Genomic DNA, 21359 nt, shown 5'->3' on the forward strand with positions numbered 1-21359 from the left:
TTGTGTTCCGCTTCCACCCTTTGTCTATCTGAGAGAAAGTGGGGGCCGCTTCCCCCCTAGCCTTCATCATAATCACCTTCATCAAATGAACAGGTCCACACCCATTGCTCATGATTGGTCTAAACCTCACCTGAGGGCGGACCCCTTACCTGAAGGTACCTGTTTGTATAAATACTCAGATGAAATGAATGATGATACTTTTTGAGGAACTTTCACTGTTAAGACCTGTCTGACGTGCTTGTAAATTTCCTCCTTCTGCAGAAGATTATTAAATATCTTTTCTTATACATCTTGAAACGAAACAGGCTGCCATTATTGAATAAATTACTCTAACAAGTTGGCGACGAGGAAACAAGGGGAGCGGCTGCGGAGGTATCCTGTTCTGTCCGTTCTCAGCCATTTCAGCTGACGAGCTGTTTTTGAGACGGAGCTCTCCCGTTTCACCTAGCAAGTGACGCGGTCAGGAGATCCCCTCTATTTTTGGGGATTGGCTGAGAGCGGATGATCAGGGCCTTAGCACGCTGTCTACGTACTACACGAACAAGGGTAAGCCTGTCGATTTTCATTTGTATACGGAACGGTATTTAATCGGAGAAAGATACCCATTTGGAGAGGTCTTTGTTTCCGGGTGCACTTTGTGATGCATGACTTGTGGCGTTTTTAGACGATTTACATGTTATCGTGGCTATAATTGCGCCTGGCAAAATCATAAGACTACTCTTTTTGTGTATATGATATATATATATACGTGTATCTTTCTGATCATGGTTAACAACAGGTCCATGGCGTCTAAACGATCGTGAACAGTGGTTAACTAGTGCCATTTGATTGTGATAAGACTTTGCTGTTTTTTGGTTAACAAAAGATCCAAATCAGCTGATATCTTGGTCAACAGAGGTCCAAGTTGGTTAACTAGAGGTCCAACATATTGATATCTTGGTCAACAAAGGTCCAAGTTGGTTAACTAGAGGTCCAACATATTGATATCTTGGTTAACTAAGATCCAACATATTGGTTAACACAGGTCTAAAAATAATCCTAGGTTGATCTAGGATTGGGTTTTTATTACACAGAGGTTAGTTCTGTGTAAAAGTGGGGAGGTGGTACTTATCCATAAAATTCATTGAGCCAACCAGGTGTTCTGAATTTTCCATGTATGAATATAGAGTTTCATTGAGCTAATCAAAGTTCTGAACTCCAGTTTTAATTAGTTAATCAGTGTTAATACTTCAGTTTTTCTGTTGACTCAGTGCATATGTAAAAGACCTACCAGCCACCCCTCCCCTGAAGCCCAGAGTCTAATCTCCACAGACCAAGTTTGTTTGTGGATTGTATTGTAATTGTTTTGAATGTTCTTATTTGTGATAAGACATTACAGCTGTTTTCATTCCTTGTGTGTTTTTTTAAAGCTATTTTAACTAATAGTGCTTTGTATCTATATTGTTCCTTTGAATATATCTTGATTTTGAGTTTAAAATGGGTATAAAATCAAGTCGTTCAGAGAGAGTGACACCACTTCTTGGTCCTGCTAAGATAATGGCAGACAAATGGGGTTTATCTGCTGTTAAACATATTGGGTTGTGGTCTAAGTATTCATCTTTTCCTGCTACATGTGGGACACTGAGCGTTAGCATGTTAAATGGGATTAGAATAGAATTGGAGACTTTTGAGAAAACATCTGTAGGAAAGAAAGCAAAGAATGAGATAAATTGGGATTGTTTTAGAAAGTGAGAACAGCATGGCCAGCCACAAACAAATTTCAGACAGTGGGGTGATAAGGGTTTTGCATGTTATAATTGTGGGGGCAACCATTCCTACAAATTCTGCCCGACACCACAACAGCAATTTTAGGAAACAATCTATAATCGTTGTTTCTCCATGTACAGCTCCAGTTTTTGTATATCTTGATGGTTTAAGAATGTTTTTGTTTTCCGACACTTCTAGGAAAATTGTCGAGTTGTTTTGGATTCTTTTTGTTGTGATGAGACCCTAGCGGTTTTTGAGTTTCTGTTCTCTAATTTAAAAACATTTTTTTTTGCATTAGGCAAGGTTTTATATTTTCTTACCCAAGTCATGGGGAGCTGCTTTCTTGCGCAGAAAGACCCTGAGAGTTATTTATATTCTCAAGAAGGTAGGTTTATGTGTGAAACTCTGGGAGAACTGATCACTCTCCACTTTGAGTTTTTTGCATAAACCTGTCCAAAATTATATAGATCTGTTTGGTATTCATGCATTGTTCAGACCATGATGTATTGAAAAAAGAACCATGTGACCTGTCGTATCAGAGGCTCATAAAATACTATATTTTTGATTGCTAACTCCCACTAACTCATTAACAATTAACCCTGGTTTTTCTTGTTTTCGAATGATTTTTCAGTAAGTATATTTTGACATCATAAAACATGACACATTTGTTTATGATTTTCAAATCACACGAAAATGTTCTACCGTTTCCTATTTTGATATTAAGATGTTGGTTTGATTAGACATAAAATTCTGTTGCAGTTTTTTTTGTTTTTTTTGTTAACTGTCTCCTCAGACAGACCAGTGGTGGCCCTGTATTATTGCAGATACACTTGATTTTTGCCACGGCAAGAATGTGATATATATTTCAGAGTGGAAGCCGTTTTACCAGAATCCAGAGACGGCGTGCTACGCAATATCCAGCCAGATGATTGAGGGATGAACCAGGGCCACCAGAGAGGGAAACGACGACCAGGGTTACCAGACCCACCAGAGAACACCGAGGAGATGACGACCAGGGTGCCAGGCCCGACAGAGGAGGAACCAGAGCCACCAGGGTGCCAGGCCCGACAGAGAAGGACGCAGCCACCAGGGTGCCAGGCCCGACAAAGAACCACCAAACGACCATCGACGACAGTGTTCCAGTTTCAACAGCCCGTTTCAAGGAGGAAAGACACATAGTATCATGAGAGATTTTGCTTCGAGGATGAATTACTCTGATTGTTGGATCTGTCAACAGATACCTGTGAGTCCAGCCAGGGTCCAAAGTGTGGACACCTGTACTAGTGAAGATGCTGGTGAATGCCTGCATCATGTTTTCGATGGTGCTAAAGACCACTCCCCAGACCATGTCCAACATGGAAGGAGACAGACGACTGCCTGAACCTCAATGACACTGACAGACAACGACCGATTAGGAAGAGATTGAAGATGCAAGAATCAAGAAGGCGTCGGTCGTTTGGATTTATTTTTATTTATTTTTTTGTCTTGTGTATGATGTACTGTGCTTAATTTTAAGCTTGGTTGTTAATTTTAGGATTTTTGGGTTGTGATGAATTTTTATTATTATTTCTCCAAAAATGTTTTGAACCATATTTTTCAAATTGTTCTTGTTTTAAGAGTTTACATCTTAAAAAAGTGTGGAATGTGAGAGAAAATTATTATATGTAATAAGCTACATTTAAGAATCAAACATCATCTTGGGTTGAATGTCTGCAGAAGATGATTTCCTGTTGTCACACACAACAGAACCAGTTTCTCTACTTGAAACTTGACATGGGCTAAGACAATAGACACATTTACATGATTACAAAGACCTGATTGCCCTACCATCTAGAGCAGTTTCTGGCCTTTGTGTTGCCCCAGACCCAGTACTCTAAGACCAGACTGAACCATTTGTGGCCATTGTGTTCCGCTTCCACCCTTTGTCTATCTGAGAGAAAGTGGGGGCCGCTTCCCCCCTAGCCTTCATCATAATCACCTTCATCAAATGAACAGGTCCACACCCATTGCTCATGATTGGTCTAAACCTCACCTGAGGGCGGACCCCTTACCTGAAGGTACCTGTTTGTATAAATACTCAGATGAAATGAATGATGATACTTTTTGAGGAACTTTCACTGTTAAGACCTGTCTGACGTGCTTGTAAATTTCCTCCTTCTGCAGAAGATTATTAAATATCTTTTCTTATACATCTTGAAACGAAACAGGCTGCCATTATTGAATAAATTACTCTAACACTGTGAAGACACAAAAATGAACATTGATGTTGGGATGTGAAACCTCTATAAACAGGGATGCAAACTGGTGATGGCCCAAAAAGATGACAAACATTTTCTTTGCCTGGAAAACAAAGAACATTTATGAATATTGTTGACCTACGTATTTTGAGGTAAAAACGGCTAAAACGGCTAAAAGGTGACAAGTTTGCACCCCTGCTGGCAGCACGTTTTAATGAATCAACACAGATGCCAGAGGGATATGGATGATGTTCTAAGTCGTGACTGCCATACGGTGCGTTCAACACAACCACCCAGCTACTAGCTAACACACTAACTATAAACTAGTAACCTAAAGCAGTTATGTACATCCCATGACAGTTTGACAGCAGTTAAGGCCCTTGCACACCAACGCGTTTTTTACGCGCGTTTTTTACGTCCGTTAAAAAAATAAATTAGAACTCATGTTGTGTCAACCACGCTTGCACACCAATCCGTAATAATTCGTCCGTCAAAAAAAAAAACGCAACAGGTTCGATTTTCTGCGTTTTTCGCGTCCGTCAAAAGCCTTTTGAGAGTTGTTATTGACCACTCCGCCATGGTATAGACTGGGACACGTCGTCAAATTAGAACTTTAGGACAGTTGGATTAATGTTTACAGAAGTACATGTCTCAAGTATTATCTCGCGGTTAGTCGAGTGAAAGAAAAACAACATACAGATGATAATTCACACAATATAATACCACGAAAGCGTAAGGCACTAAACAATAACATTCAGTTGGGCAGCATCACTAAACAATAACATTTATTTGGGCAGCATCCTACTCAAACTCAGGCAGAAGGGCAGGGTCCGGGCAGGTTCACACACTGTCACAGACTGTCAGTGCATCATACATCATTCAGCATGGTTAGGTATAGGCTGGCTATATATAGCTGTTTCTTTTTCTATTCTACTATTCTATTCTACTTCTGCTGTCTGCGAAACCCTGGGTATGCACCCCCCTTCCCGCGTCCCTGATTGAATGCCGAATGCATTTTCTGAAATGCTGCGCTCTTGACAGGCGGAGGTTGAAGACGCGCTTGTCCTCTTCAAAAAAAGTTCGCAACGTAAAAAAACGCAACGGACTCCGCAACGGACCGGTGTGCAAGGTCTCGGTGCGTAACGTTTTTTTCGGATGAAGGATTAAAAAATACGCGTGCGTAAACGCACGCATTGGTGTGCAAAGACCTTTAGTCCTTCAGTCTAGAACCATTATTCTTCATTCTAGAACCATTATCCTTCATTCTAGAACCATTATCCTTCATTCTAGAACCATTATCCTTCATTCTAGAACAATTATCCTTCATTCTAGAACCATTATCCTTCATTCAAGAACCATTATCCTTCATTCTACAGTTTGACAGCCAGTTAAAGTGTCTAACAGCTTCTGATCACACGCAGCTAGCCCCCAATATTGTTCATTGGCAATGATGAAAGTTGCAAAAATCGAATATCTAATGAAGCTACAAACATCTATAAATATTTCTTTTTTAAGTGTGCATGTGCTTGCGCGTTTGGTATTGTTTCTTCTAAGCCCAGTTATTCTAAACCCACTTCAGAGGAGATACCAACTTTACAAGCCAACGTTGATCCGTTAACAAGTCAACTGAAGTTACACTTTTTACAGTTTCAACTTCTCATTCTCACAACCACCTGTGCAACCTTACACATCGTGAGCTTAGAATGATAAGGTTCTATCTCCGTTTAGAATGATAAGGTTCTATCTCCGTTTAGAATGATAAGGTTCTATCTCCGTTTAGGGCAGTTCAGAGATATTGAGCATCAACGTTTTTACATTCCATTATGTTTTGTGAGATGGAACCTTTGTATTTTATTAATTTCTAACAACAACAAAATAACATAAAAAAAAAAAAACACCACACAGGCATTAATAAACACCTAATGGATAAGATTATGTAAACATTTTTTTTTTTTTTACAAAAATTGAGATAGAACCTTATCATTCTAACGTCACGATATGACAAAATCACATCAGAATCACAACACTGACAAAGAGGGATGCAAGCTTTGAGGAGGGAGGAAGAAAAGGTGGATATTATTTTTCCTAATTTACCTGTGCTCCCTTTACCTGGTATGCTGCTGCTCTCCTGGGCAAATATACCCGAGCATTTCTCCCGGTCCACATGCCCCGCCAGACACAGCTCCGTGACGATCTGGAGGGCCCGTTGGCACAGGCTGATCCCGTCCTCCGCGCTGTGGACACTCATCATGTCCCTCCGGTTAACGGTCCATCGCATGGTGCGTCCCTCCGGTTAACGGTCCATCGCATGGTGCGGCCACGTCCATCTCCCACTGCGCAATGACGCGACTGACAGCCTAGGCGCGCTTCTCGCGTTTGGACCAAAAGATGCCGAGCGCACTTAGGCATTCACCCCAGCCACTCACTGGCCAATAGGAATGCCGAGCGCACTTAGGCATTCACCCCCGCTCACTGGCCAATAGGAACGAAGCATCTATTACAGTTTTTTACGATTGCTAACTCACCATGTTCAATACTGAAACCACAGTTTCACAACTCTTCATACAGTCTGCATTCGTAACACTCATGTTGGCCAATGACTTCATTCATGTCTCAAAAGAAGCTCGTTCAACCACACACTGGCAACAATGTTCACTCAGAAGCATACACTGTCATTCATAACATTCTGACTTCCAAAATACTAACAACAGGGAGCATTACATAGTTTGAATGATTTTCACAAGAATGAATATTTCATTATAAAAATGGTTTGATTTATAGTAATCATAGACAGAATAGTTGACTGTACAACTGTAAAGTATTAGGCAACAAGAATGAATCAGAAATGCCACAATTTGCTTCTATCCTTTATTCTATCATTTGCTTCTATGTATTCTGTTTTATCCTTTTTTTTCAGTATCTTTGCAGAAAGTAAGTTACGGTACATTTACTTCAAAGTACACTACATTTACTTGTGTAAAATGAAAAGTGAAAAATAAAGTGGAAGATGCAAAGTTCAAATACTGTAAAAAAATAAAAACAGAAATTCCAGGGCTACAATACAATAGCAATCACACCAAAAATGTCTCACTCCTGAGGGTTTTGGTCCACCTTCTGGTCTGCATCTGGTCACATCTAATGTCTTCCCTGGCAATGCATCTAGTCTATTTCATTTCATTGTATATATTCTGCTAATATTTTCTAGACATTTCAATATGATTACTGCAAATAGTGAAAATACCACCGCTCATCCGTTATCAGACTTTGCTGAGGTTCTGGAACTGAAGAGTATCAATAGAGTGCAAAATAACAGCATCTGCACACTCAAACACTGTGCAAAAAAACCGTTTATTGCGAGCTTTCTGTCATATATGATAGGAATATGATTACTGCAAAATTGCACCAAATAATTCAGTTTTGAACGTGTTCTTCAGAGTTTTGAACACAGTATGTTAGCAATGAAAAAATGTGTTGCAAATACATAGTATTTTGCAAGTGGGGGAGTTTGAATGAGAGAAGTGTTATGGCATTTGGAGAACGTAGTCATTGAATGCATTCTGTATGAAAGCAATGCACAAATCACAGAGAAAGAGTCACAGTTTTGTTCACATGGGTTTCTGCTCTGCTGACTGTGTGAAGAGTTGTGAAACTGTGGTTTCAGTATTGAACATGGTGAGTTAGCAATCGTAAAAAACTGTAAGTAAGACCCTATATACCTGCTACAGTGTTAAAATTGAACAGGGCTTTGATAGTCACCAGTTGTTTTCACAGATTATTTGTTTATTTACATTATCTGTTTTCTATTGTTGGTAAATATGTAAATACGTAAATACATTTGATTTAATTTAAAACATATTATATTAATATTGAAACTGCAGATTATTAATTATTAATCTCTGAGTATTGGCGAAGGGGTAAGATTAAATAAGCTTATGCTTCTTCCTACTCCTTTTCGGACATGTGAAGTAAATAGTGTTTTTTGTTTTGTTTTGTTTTTTCTTGTTTTAGTTTAGTTTTTTCTTGTTTTTGTTTTGTTTTTTGTTGTTATAACTATTTCTTTTTTCACATGTTCGAAATAAAGCTTTCATTCATTCATTCATTCATTCAACAGACGATTTGTGTGTAATTACTGATCTCAGTCCTATAATAACCAGCCTACGATGCTTGTGTGTCTTCTGTGTCTTTCACAGATGTGTTCTGTCAATGCCAATTATCTCATCTTGTTCCTCGATATTATATTCTAGTGGCCAAGCTTTAACATGCTTCCTCAAAACCTCACTGTAAATTATATTTCATTAATTCTTGCCTTATATATACAGATATTCAATATCTGATTGTCTGGTGTGTGAGTGTGTGTGTGTGTGTGTGTGTGTGTGTGTGTGTGTGTGTGTGTATGTGTGTGTGTGTGTGTGTGTGTGTGTGTGTGTGTGTACACACGTGCATGCATGGTGTCTGCGTGTGTGTGTGTGTGTGTGTGTGTGTGTGTGTGTGTGTGTGTGTGTGTGGTGTGTGTGTATTATGTGTTGTGTGTGTATATTGCAGGTTTTGCTGTACCTCTTGGGGCAATAAAGTTAATCTTTAATCTTTTAATCTCTCTTTTGTTATATTGTGCCGTAAAGCATTCCTTTCATAAATACATGTCATAATAAATACACTTCAACTATATCCATATACCATAATGCTAATTACAGAAATACCAAAACATTTATAATAATAATAATAATAATATAATGACAGTAAAGAATATGAACAGTCACCTGCAGTAACATGCAGGATGACCTGTCCTGGAAGGACAACACAAAAGCCACCATCAAGAAGGCACAACAGCGGCTATACATCCTGAGAGTCCTCAGGAAGGAACACAGCAAGCAGGAGATACTGGTGACCTTCTACCGCGGCGCAGTGGAGAGCATCCTCACCTACGGCATCTGCAACTGGTTCTCCAGCTGCACAACCGCGGAGAGAAATGCGCTACAGAGAGTCGTGAGAACAGCCCAGAAGATCACCGGCGCCCCCCTCCCCTCTCTGGAAGAGCTGTACAACACACGCTGTCTCAGGAAGGCCTCCAAGATCTCCAGGGACCCAACCCACCCTGGGTACGAACACTTTACCCGGCTGCCCTCGAAAAGGCGGTTCAGGACCATGGCCGCAAGGACAAACAGACTGAAGAACAGCTTCTACCCCAGGGCCGTCCAGGCCCTGAACACAGCAAAGACCTAGGTTCTGGGCCCTGGACAGTCTGGACGGATTGATGGCAGCTGCTGGACTGAAAAAATCAGGTGTAGTGCTGAGGCACAAATATGTACATTTCAAGCCTGCAAACTGCGACACTTTAAATAAATGTGCAATAACACTATGTGCAATATGACAACCCTAGTCGTCTATCTGTACAGTATAGTATAGTGGATAGTGTACATAGCCTTTATTTATGTAAACCAGCTCCTTCCCTTCTTGTGTTTTTTAAAGTGTTTTTTTAAAGTTTTTTTTTCTTTCCTAACACCAGGGGAGCCACCCCTCCTAAATTTCGTTGTTTGGTACCTGTACTGTAGCAATGACAATAAAGACCATTCATTCATTCATTCATTCATTCATTCATTCATTCATTCATTCATATCCACAAGGGAAAACAAACAGACATGCCAGTTATATCTAGTTTACCAGCAGGCTAATTAGATTATTTCCAATGCACTTAATGTCAGTGCCATTGTATACGCATAACATATACAGTGGAAGGTTTCTATTCTAATGAATATTCATAGCTAATTATTATAATGATCTGTCTGAGACATGCAAATAGCAATTTTCAGTGTTACATGAATTTATTCAAAAACGACAGAAGGAATTATTGCCAAGCATTGACTCCACCCCTGGTCAATATTGGATATTCCTCCAGTTTCTTCCAGTGGGGTTGATAGTGTAAAACATGATCAGATGTAATATAACACCTGGGGGGGAGGAGCCTGGCGGTGACAGTCTGGTTGACAGGTAGTGACACCTTGAAGCCCACGGCCTAGAGGAGATAGAACCCCAGGAGGCGGCCTGTCTCCCTGACAACGTGACATTAATTCCCAGCGATATTTAAATTCAACGGCGCGTTTAAATGTTTGTTATTGTCCTGAAAGCAGCAGGCACGATGGAGGAATCACACAACAACACCGTGACATTAACGAGCACTACGGATGAAACCGCCAACTTTACGACCGTGGAAACTCAAGCTAAAACGTGGATGATCGACTTTTCTTTTCTAACTTCTTGTCGTTATTTCAAACAAGGCAGATTAGAGGAGTTCAACCAGACATTAGAGGAGTTCAACCAGACATTCTCGGCAATGGTCGGTAAGTGTCCTGGGGGGGGTGTTCCATCAACGTCGCTAAAGGAACATCTAGGCTTATTTCGTTAAGTCTCGCGAGACTCTTAAAAACATCCAGGCATATCGTGACGTTAGAATTATACGGTTCTATCTCCATTTTTGGTCAAAATTGAGTTTTTTACATATTCTGATCCATTAGGTGTTTATTAATGCCTGTGTGGTGTTATTTTTAAAATGTTGACATTTTTGAGTTAGTAATTCATAAAATACAAAGGTTCCATCTCACAAAACATAATGGAATGTAAAAACGTTGACGCTCAATATCTCTGAACTGCCCTAAACGGAGATAGAACCTTCTCATTCTAAACTCACGAAGTGTCCTGGTATGGCAGATGCAGAGAAAGGATAGCTGGCACGGGCTAACTCATTAGCTTATATGCATCGTCTTATCTCATCACTGTTTCAGGGGTCTCTGAGGGGGTCTCGCATTCAAAAGCCAAACAGAAACAGAACATCTGTGCTTTCCTGGCCAGGATCATGCACAGCAAGCAGCTAGGTAACGTACATCTGCACCATCTGACCACTGTACCTACCTCTAACCCAATCAAAACATGGTTGCTAATTCACTTGCTCATATGTGTGTGTGTGTGTGTGTGTGTGTGTGTGTGTGTGTGTGTGTGTGTGTGTGTGTGTGTGTGTGTGTGTGTGTGTGTTGTAGACGTTCATTTTCACAAAGATGAACAGATAACTCCTCTGATGTCTGCGGTCAAGATCTGGCCTACCTTGAGAAGAGAGGTAGTAGACGAAGTCCTGTTTGAACACGTCACCAATCTCCTCTATGTTCAGGTAAACTTAGCATAAAGGATGTCAATGATTTATATGTTGACCGACTCTTGCACAGAGTATGTTGATGTGACATAATGGCCTCTCTCACACAGTCTGTTGCTGTGTGCTTGGAGAAGGGGCGTTGCTCCATGGCTTCCTCTGTTCTGCAATGGCTTCAGGAGGAATGTGATATCCCACAGGTAAACATCTACTATTGCCATCCTTATTGCCTCAGAGTTTGGGTTAGGGCTGGTGCTAGAGTTAGACTATGGTTAGGATTAGAGCTAGGGTTAAGGTTAGGACTGGAGCTGCAGCTAGAGTTAAAAGAGTCATATTATGCTCTTTTTCAGTTAATAGAGAGTGCGGAACACACATCCTGCGTGAGTGTTGCGGGTGCTTCGTGGAACCTCTTGCTTCACGGGTGTCGATGCTTTTCTATGATGCTACTGATAACGTATCATGGTTTTGAAGGGTTATCCCCCTTGTGTGACTGTTCCGAAAAGCGAGTGGCACTCCAAAGCGAGGGGCAAGGGTAAAAAAGGGAATGGGATAGGGCCATAATAGAGGACCTTTAAGGTTAGGGCAGGTGCTAGGGTTAACACTATGTTTAGGGTTGGACCGAGGGCTAAGGGTTAAGGTTTCACCAATAGATACCCCCAGGCTATGCTGCAACCTCAAGCTTTATTCAGCTTCAACTGCTCTCTTGAAGCACTCTTATGAATGACTTAACATGTTACACCAATATTATGACTGCTCTCCATAGAACTTGACGTCCAAGCTATCGTTTATTGTGAGCAAGAAGGACATCTACCACCAGGTCCTCTTGAACTTCAGCTTCACTCGTCTGCTGGAGGCCATCCAGACTTTCCTGGACTCTTACCTGGAGAAGAACCCCTCTGACTTCCTTCTCAAGGTACTGTGCTTCTGGGAGGTTTCTGAAACATCAACATCTGTCTTAGGATCAGCTCAGGCCCAACTGTAACCCCTAACTTAAGTAGGTAGACCTTGTTAGTAGACCTTAGCTGCAGCTCAGGAGGTTACCCTAAAGTATCATGTGATCATGTAGCATTTATAATATTACACCGAAAGTGACTGAAACAAATTACCGCCAACACCCAATCAAAATATTGATTCATCACAGACAGTAGGTTTCATGGGATCATATCATCTCTCTAATTATCCCTAAAGATGAGCTATTGAAACTGTGTTGAAGTGAGGAATATTAATTTAATGATCTAGTAAATGATGTATTTTCTGTTATTGGCCGACAAGGATAGAATAAGTATATAGTACCATAACCCTTTGTGAATCTGGAACGTGTGTCTTTCAGGCTGCGACTAAAGTGGTCCAGTCATGTCCGAGGAAAGAGGCTGAAGAGGACTCTTCCTTGGCTCTGGACGAGTCGGACACCACCAACGAATCCTCTGACCACTTCAAGGAGTAAGAACTGCTTGTGTGTTTTCAGTCTGTAACTCTGTAAACTGACTGGCTAAACTTCAGTTGTTCAATATAAGCCTATGCCATGTGTTCACAACTGTAGCAGTGTATGAAAACAACTGCTCAATTTTGTTTTCTGCCTCATTTCTTAACAGGAATAATGAGACTACTGTTCTTAAGAGGTTAGTATCAGACTGTCTATACCACTCTGCTGTGTATTACAGATATGTAGTTAGTTATTATATAATAATAATAATAATAATAATAATAATAACTTTTATTTGTATAGCACTTTTCCTGCAAACGTTGCAGCTCAAAGTGCTCCAATCTTTATATAAAAATCTAGTCTTGACTTGAACATAATTTGCTGAGGTTGCATCCCTACTGTAAACTGGCAGTGCATTCCACAATCTGGGTGCATAACATGAGAATGCAGCCTCACCAAACCTCTTCTTTTTCTACATGTGGTACACAGAGAAAACCAGCATTACAAAACCATACATATGACCTCTACGGTCTTTTCATATGCTATTCTGAAAGTAGACACAGTATATTAGCTCAGCATTCTGAAAGTTGTCTGACTTGCCTATGCCATGTGTTTACAACAGTAGCAGTATGAAAACAACTGCTCAATATTGTTTTCTGTTCAGAAATGCTCCTTTCCAGTTTAAAAAGTAAATCATGTGCATTCTGCCTCATTTCTTAACAGGAATAATGAGACTACTGTTCTTATGAGGTTGTGTATCTGCTGTGTATTACATATATTTAGTTATGATATGACCTGTATGGTCTTTTGATATGCTAGAATGAAAGTACAGTATATATATAACAGTATATAACTCTGAAAGTTGTCTGACTTTGGGATGATTGAGTGTGTCACCTTGCTAAAGGTGAATGTCCTCCCATGCCAGCACAGTCCAGCCTCTGTCAATTAAGCCAGTACATTTGGTCATTACGCTACCTTGGAATATGAACCATTATACTGCGGGCCTATGTGAGGTCAAAAATAATGTGTTTCATAATATATTACTTCTAACCCAGACCCAAAAGGAAACTGCTATCAACACACATTGTGCAGCCATGCTTGAAACCTGAAACTGGCAAAAAGCCCAAAAGAAGGCTGAAACTGGCAAAAAGCCCGAAGCTGGGTAAGTTCTCTCTCAGTACAGAGAAATGGCTGTGTTTTTCTTAGATCATATGCAACGTATGAGTAGGTAATTGTTTTATTAACAAGAACATAGCAAAAACTGTTAAGCGTAGCACATGCAAAGTTGACGGTTGCACCCTGTCTCCCTCAGCGCTAACTCTGCTGCCATACAGACTCAGAGCAGCTTCACCTGAGCTGCTGCCATACAGACTCAGAGCAGCTGCACCTGAGCTGGACACGACCATGTTCAGGAGGAGGGGACCCAACCAGGTCGCCCACAGTATTTCTTCATCACTAACTTACTTTCCCATAACAATGTATTATTATTAATTAATAAAACATGAACAATAATGTTTTGAGACCATTCTGTCTAAACTAGAGTTGTGTGAGTTGAGGGCATTTTGAAGTGACTGCAGCTCACACCTATGTTCTTTTGTTTGTCTCCAGAAATGGACGTATGAGCTGGATCTGCTTCTGAAGGCCGGGGTGAAGCGCCATGGCGAGGGGAAGTGGGTATCTTACAGGACGAGGACTACGCACCGGAGTCATGCTCAAAGACCGGTGGAGGAACCTGAAGAAGTCTTTGGTCGTCTGAGGCCACAGAGCTGGAGTGTGCTGGACACTGTCCTTATCGTCTTTGTAAATTACATTATTTCCCAGCAACATGTTATGCACAATAATCTGATATTAATGTGGAGAAGTTCTGTAGGTGAACTAAAGTGGCCCATCTGGTCATTATTATTATTATTATTATTCGTAAAACTTTGTAACATTGTTATAGTCAAAACAACGTCAATGTCAAAACAACCAGACACCAGCAGAGGTCCTCTCCTTTCTCCTTTACTGTTTTGCAAAAACTTTGCTTAGCATTTGCTTTGTGTGAGAAAAGCAATGAGAAATGATTCACTGTTTTGCAAAAAAAGAATACTAGAATACTGTTGTACCATTAAGAGGTTAAGATGGAGTTCAAGTCGATCCCAGTTTCATTAAAACTGTCTTAGCAATCGCGAAAAACTGTCATTGTGTGTGTACACATGGCATGCGCTTTGCCCTTGACTCTGGATTCCGTATGGGTTTATAAAACAAAATGCATGTGACAGTTTGCTAAAGTTATTCTAAGGTTTCTAGGCAGCATGACACGTGTTCAGTGTTAGAACAGTGTTAGAACACAGCCATCATGTGTTCAGGGTTAGAACAGTGTTAGAACACAGCCGTCATGTGTTCAGTGTTAGAACAGTGTTAGAACACAGCCATCATGTGTTCAGGGTTAGAACAGTGTTAGAACACAGCCGTCATGTGTTCAGTGTTAGAACAGTGTTAGAACACAGCCATCATGTGTTCAGTGTTAGAACAGTGTTAGAACACAGCCGTCATGTGTTCAGGGTTAGAACAGTGTTAGAACACAGCCATCATGTGTTCAGTGTTAGAACAGTGTTAGAACACAGCCGTCATGTGTTCAGTGTTAGAACAGTGTTAGAACACAGCCATCATGTGTTCAGGGTTAGAACAGTGTTAGAACACAGCCGTCATGTGTTCAGTGTTAGAACAGTGTTAGAACACAGCCATCATGTGTTCAGTGTTAGAACAGTGTTAGAACACAGCCGTCATGTGTTCAGGGTTAGAACAGTGTTAGAACACAGCCATCATGTGTTCAGTGTTAGAACAGTGTTAGAACACAGCCGTCATGTGTTCAGTGTTAGAACAGTGTTAGAACACAGCCATCATGTGTTCAGGGTTAGAACAGTGTTAGAACACAGCCGTCATGTGTTCAGTGTTAGAACAGTGTTAGAACACAGCCATCATGTGTTCAGTGTTAGAACAGTGTTAGAACACAGCCGTCATGTGTTCAGTGTTAGAACAGTGTTAGAACACAGCCATCATGAACAGAACAGTGTTAGAACACAGCCATCATGTGTTTAGTGTTAGAACAGTGTTAGAACACAGCCATCACGTGTTCAGGGTTAGAACAGTGTTAGAACACAGCCATCATGTGTTCAGTGTTAGAACAGTGTTAGAACACAGCCATCATGTGTTCAGGGTTAGAACAGTGTTAGAACACAGCCATCATGTGTTCAGGGTTAGAACAGTGTTAGAACACAGCCGTCATGTGTTCAGGGTTAGAACAGTGTTAGAACACAGCCATCATGTGTTCAGGGTTAGAACAGTGTTAGAACACAGCCATCATGTGTTCAGGGTTAGAACAGTGTTAGAACACAGCCATCATGTGTTCAGGGTTAGAACAGTGTTAGAACACAGCCGTCATGTGTTCAGGGTTAGAACAGTGTTAGAACACAGCCATCACGTGTTCAGGGTTAGAACACAGCCATCATATGTTAGAACACAGCCATCACGTGTTAGAACACAGGGTTAGGGTTAGAACACAGGGTTAGGGTTAGAACACAGGGTTAGGGTTAGAACACAGTGTTAGGGTTAGAACACAGGGTTAGGGTTAGAACACAGGGTTAGGGTTAGAACACAGTGTTAGGGTTAGGCCATCATGCTGGTAGATGACGGACGCTGCCAGGCTGAACAATGGCAGAGATGCAACACAGGAGGGCTCTGGGCTCCTTTAGGTAAGGATGTTAAACGTTTTCCTTTTGTAGTTGTTGTTGTTGTTGTTGTTGTTGTTATAAGAGGCCCTGGGATGCTGAATTGACTTTGTGGCAAATGTGCCTCGCTGTGAACAGCAAGGCCTCCAGACACCTGATTCACAGCTGAAGGAGGGAAAGGAAAGGACACTTCACAATGTGCTGAACACCACTGGGTCCGGCTCTCTTTGTGAGAGCTGTTACAAAGCTTAGCTCTGCTGCTCTGAGTACTACTGTGCACTCAAAGAACACGCTGGAGCCTGTCATTGTGGCCAATTATTTGTAAGTAGAATAGAAAAGCAGTAAAAAGTGATTTAGTACAATCAAGGAGGTAGGTCATACAAAAACGGTGTATTCCAGTAATAATAATAATAATAATAATAATAATAATACATTTTATTTATAAAAGCACTTTACATATAAAATCTCAGAGTGCTACAACACAGTAAGATAAAGCAAAAAACATTCAATTAAAAGGCTAAAAAAAGGCCCATCTGGTCATTATTATTATTATTATTATTCGTAAAACTTTGTAACATTGTTATAGTCAAAACAACGTCAATGTCAAAACAACCAGACACCAGCAGAGGTCCTCTCCTTTCTCCTTTACTGTTTTGCAAAAACTTTGCTTAGCATTTGCTTTGTGTGAGAAAAGCAATGAGAAATGATTCACTGTTTTGCAAAAAAAGAATACTAGAATACTGTTGTACCATTAAGAGGTTAAGATGGAGTTCAAGTCGATCCCAGTTTCATTAAAACTGTCTTAGCAATCGCGAAAAACTGTCATTGTGTGTGTACACATGGCATGCGCTTTGCCCTTGACTCTGGATTCCGTATGGGTTTATAAAACAAAATGCATGTGACAGTTTGCTAAAGTTATTCTAAGGTTTCTAGGCAGCATGACACGTGTTCAGTGTTAGAACAGTGTTAGAACACAGCCATCATGTGTTCAGTGTTAGAACAGTGTTAGAACACAGCCATCATGTGTTCAGTGTTAGAACAGTGTTAGAACACAGCCATCACGTGTTCAGGGTTAGAACAGTGTTAGAACACAGCCGTCATGTGTTCAGGGTTAGAACAGTGTTAGAACACAGCCGTCATGTGTTCAGTGTTAGAACAGTGTTAGAACACAGCCGTCATGTGTTCAGTGTTAGAACAGTGTTAGAACACAGCCATCATGTGTTCAGGGTTAGAACAGTGTTAGAACACAGCCATCATGTGTTCAGTGTTAGAACAGTGTTAGAACACAGCCGTCATGTGTTCAGTGTTAGAACAGTGTTAGAACACAGCCGTCATGTGTTCAGGGTTAGAACAGTGTTAGAACACAGCCATCATGTGTTCAGTGTTAGAACAGTGTTAGAACACAGCCGTCATGTGTTCAGTGTTAGAACAGTGTTAGAACACAGCCATCATGTGTTCAGGGTTAGAACAGTGTTAGAACACAGCCATCATGTGTTCAGGGTTAGAACAGTGTTAGAACACAGCCATCATGTGTTCAGTGTTAGAACAGTGTTAGAACACAGCCATCATGTGTTCAGGGTTAGAACAGTGTTAGAACACAGCCGTCATGTGTTCAGTGTTAGAACAGTGTTAGAACACAGCCATCATGTGTTCAGTGTTAGAACAGTGTTAGAACACAGCCATCATGTGTTCAGGGTTAGAACAGTGTTAGAACACAGCCATCATGTGTTCAGGGTTAGAACAGTGTTAGAACACAGCCATCATGTGTTTAGTGTTAGAACAGTGTTAGAACACAGCCATCACGTGTTCAGGGTTAGAACAGTGTTAGAACACAGCCATCATGTGTTCAGTGTTAGAACAGTGTTAGAACACAGCCATCATGTGTTCAGGGTTAGAACAGTGTTAGAACACAGCCATCATGTGTTCAGGGTTAGAACAGTGTTAGAACACAGCCGTCATGTGTTCAGGGTTAGAACAGTGTTAGAACACAGCCATCATGTGTTCAGGGTTAGAACAGTGTTAGAACACAGCCATCATGTGTTCAGGGTTAGAACAGTGTTAGAACACAGCCATCATGTGTTCAGGGTTAGAACAGTGTTAGAACACAGCCGTCATGTGTTCAGGGTTAGAACAGTGTTAGAACACAGCCATCACGTGTTCAGGGTTAGAATACAGCCATCATATGTTAGAACACAGCCATCACGTGTTAGAACACAGGGTTAGGGTTAGAACACAGGGTTAGGGTTAGAACACAGGGTTAGGGTTAGAACACAGTGTTAGGGTTAGAACACAGGGTTAGGGTTAGAACACAGGGTTAGGGTTAGAACACAGTGTTAGGGTTAGGCCATCATGCTGGTAGATGACGGACGCTGCCAGGCTGAACAATGGCAGAGATGCAACACAGGAGGGCTCTGGGCTCCTTTAGGTAAGGATGTTAAACGTTTTCCTTTTGTAGTTGTTGTTGTTGTTGTTGTTGTTGTTATAAGAGGCCCTGGGATGCTGAATTGACTTTGTGGCAAATGTGCCTCGCTGTGAACAGCAAGGCCTCCAGACACCTGATTCACAGCTGAAGGAGGGAAAGGAAAGGACACTTCACAATGTGCTGAACACCACTGGGTCCGGCTCTCTTTGTGAGAGCTGTTACAAAGCTTAGCTCTGCTGCTCTGAGTACTACTGTGCACTCAAAGAACACGCTGGAGCCTGTCATTGTGGCCAATTATTTGTAAGTAGAATAGAAAAGCAGTAAAAAGTGATTTAGTACAATCAAGGAGGTAGGTCATACAAAAACGGTGTATTCCAGTAATAATAATAATAATAATAATAATAATAATACATTTTATTTATAAAAGCACTTTACATATAAAATCTCAGAGTGCTACAACACAGTAAGATAAAGCAAAAAACATTCAATTAAAAGGCTAAAAAAAGGCTCTATTAAAAAGGTGGGTTTTAAGGCCACGTTTAAAAGCATCCACAGACTGTGGTGCCCTTAGGTGGTCAGGGAGAGCATTCCACAGCCTGGGAGCAGCCGAGCAGAAGGCCCGATCTCCCATCGTGCGGAGCTTGGTCCTGGGGGTCTTGAGGAGGTTGGTGGCAGTAGAACGGAGGGTGCGTGAGGAGGTCTGAGGGGTATGGAGGAGTTCCTTGAGGTAGGGGGGGGCAGTTCCATGGATGCACTGGTGGGTGAGGAGGGAGACCTTGAATTCAATTCTGAGGGAGACGGGGAGCCAGTGAAGTGATTTGAGGATGGGGGTGATGTGATCATATTCTCAGTAAAGAGAAGATACATTAAAAAACATGGATAAAATGCATACATTTGACATTTGATATTTTTGAAGCTACAATTTGAATAGTGAAAATACCACCGCTCATCCGTGATCAGACTTTGTTGAGGTGCTGGAACTGAAGTATCAATAGAGTGCAAAATGACAGCATCCGCACACTCAAACACTGTGCAAAAAAACGTAGTTTATTGTGAGCTTTCGGTCATAGACCTTCTTCAGGCATAAAGCAGCCAAGGTAAGGCAGAGGTATGAAGGGTTCACATCACGTGATGCTGTTTGAACCCTTTATACCTCTGCCTTCACTTGTCTGCTTCATCCCGGAAGGTCTATGACCGAAAGCTTGCAATAAACTGTTTTTTTGCAGTGTGGGTGTTGCGGATGCTGTTGCACTCTTTTGAAGCAATTTGAAAATCTAGCAATTTACAACCTGCAGCAATCTAACATGACTTCTCAACAGCATTATTAAGTACCTTTATTTGTGCATGTGCCTGTTAAGGTGTGTGTGGGGAGGTGTACTGGATGTAAACACCTACAATAAGATACTGCCTCTACCTCGACACAGGAAATGATCGACTGGTTCTGTTCTTCTCCCTTTGTGACACATTTGATGCAGAGAAAAAGGATCAAATGTGTTAAAATAATCAAAATGAACCTGACACTATAAATAAACGGGGTAGGTATAACTCAAGTCTGGATCATTAATATAATGGGCCCAAATCATCTTTATACTACAGTAGCCTACACAAACTGATTGTTGTGGGGATCTGTGTCCCATAAATTCTATTGGAGGTCTTGTGGAATAATATTGTCTGATCTAGTTGGATCAAAACTGTCAATCACTTGTCACATTTCTAATGTCACTGTTGATCATCTGTGTCATAGCGCCACCAGCTGGTGAAAAAGGAGCAGTTGAAGCCCAGAAATTGCTGTCTGCATCTTGACTAGTGTGCAGTCTTTGCTCAGAGGAATGAAATTAAAGCAAATGTTTCTGTGACATTCTGTGACCAAAATATGAAGCCTTTATTTATTTTACCATGATTTTTTCCAGTCGATGAAGTACATATATGCTAAATATCTAATAAGTCGTAATACAAAAAGCGGCCATCTCCCAGAAAGATAAAAAGGATAGGAAGCACTATCACTGAAATGTATCTATATGTTACGGTACATGTGGGAAAACTAGGGTTAGGGTTAGGTGCTAGGGTGCTACGGTTAGGGTTAGGATTAGGGGTAGGGTTAAGGTTAGGGTTAGACATGTCAGCATGTACCAAGTCACCCTAGCACCTTAGGGTAACCCTAACCCTAGTTTTCCCACATGTACCGTAACATATACACACCAAAGGTCGTCATAGAAACCTAGCCTTCATACTTTCTTAGTTGAGATTAATTCTGGTCGATTCCTCACGTCCTCCACTCGCTTCCTACTCAGAACTCAGTGGAGAACATCTAGGTTCCTCCCCTTTGATATTCTCCTACAATACTTTTTGAGACAGAAGCAAGTGGAGGACAGGAGAGGACATGAAGAATGGAGTTTCTAAAAAACGAGAAAGGCCCATGTCTGTTTCTAGTCTCTAATGCGTGTATATGTTACGGTACATGTGGGAAAACTAGGGTGCTACGGTTAAGGTTAGGGATAGGATTAGGGTTAGACATGCCAGCATGTACCAAGTCAACGTAGCACCTAACCCTAACCCTAGTTTTCCCACATGTACCGTAACATATACACTATTCTACTTACAACATAGGCCCAAAGAAAAGAGGAATGACAGAAGTTTCACAAAAGCACATCAAGCTACAGTGATGTTATGTGGTTTATAACATCCA

Source organism: Nansenia antarctica, assembly GCF_963989245.1.
Source record: "Nansenia antarctica genome assembly, chromosome: 8".
NCBI classification, from domain to species: Eukaryota; Metazoa; Chordata; class Actinopteri; order Argentiniformes; family Microstomatidae; genus Nansenia; species Nansenia antarctica.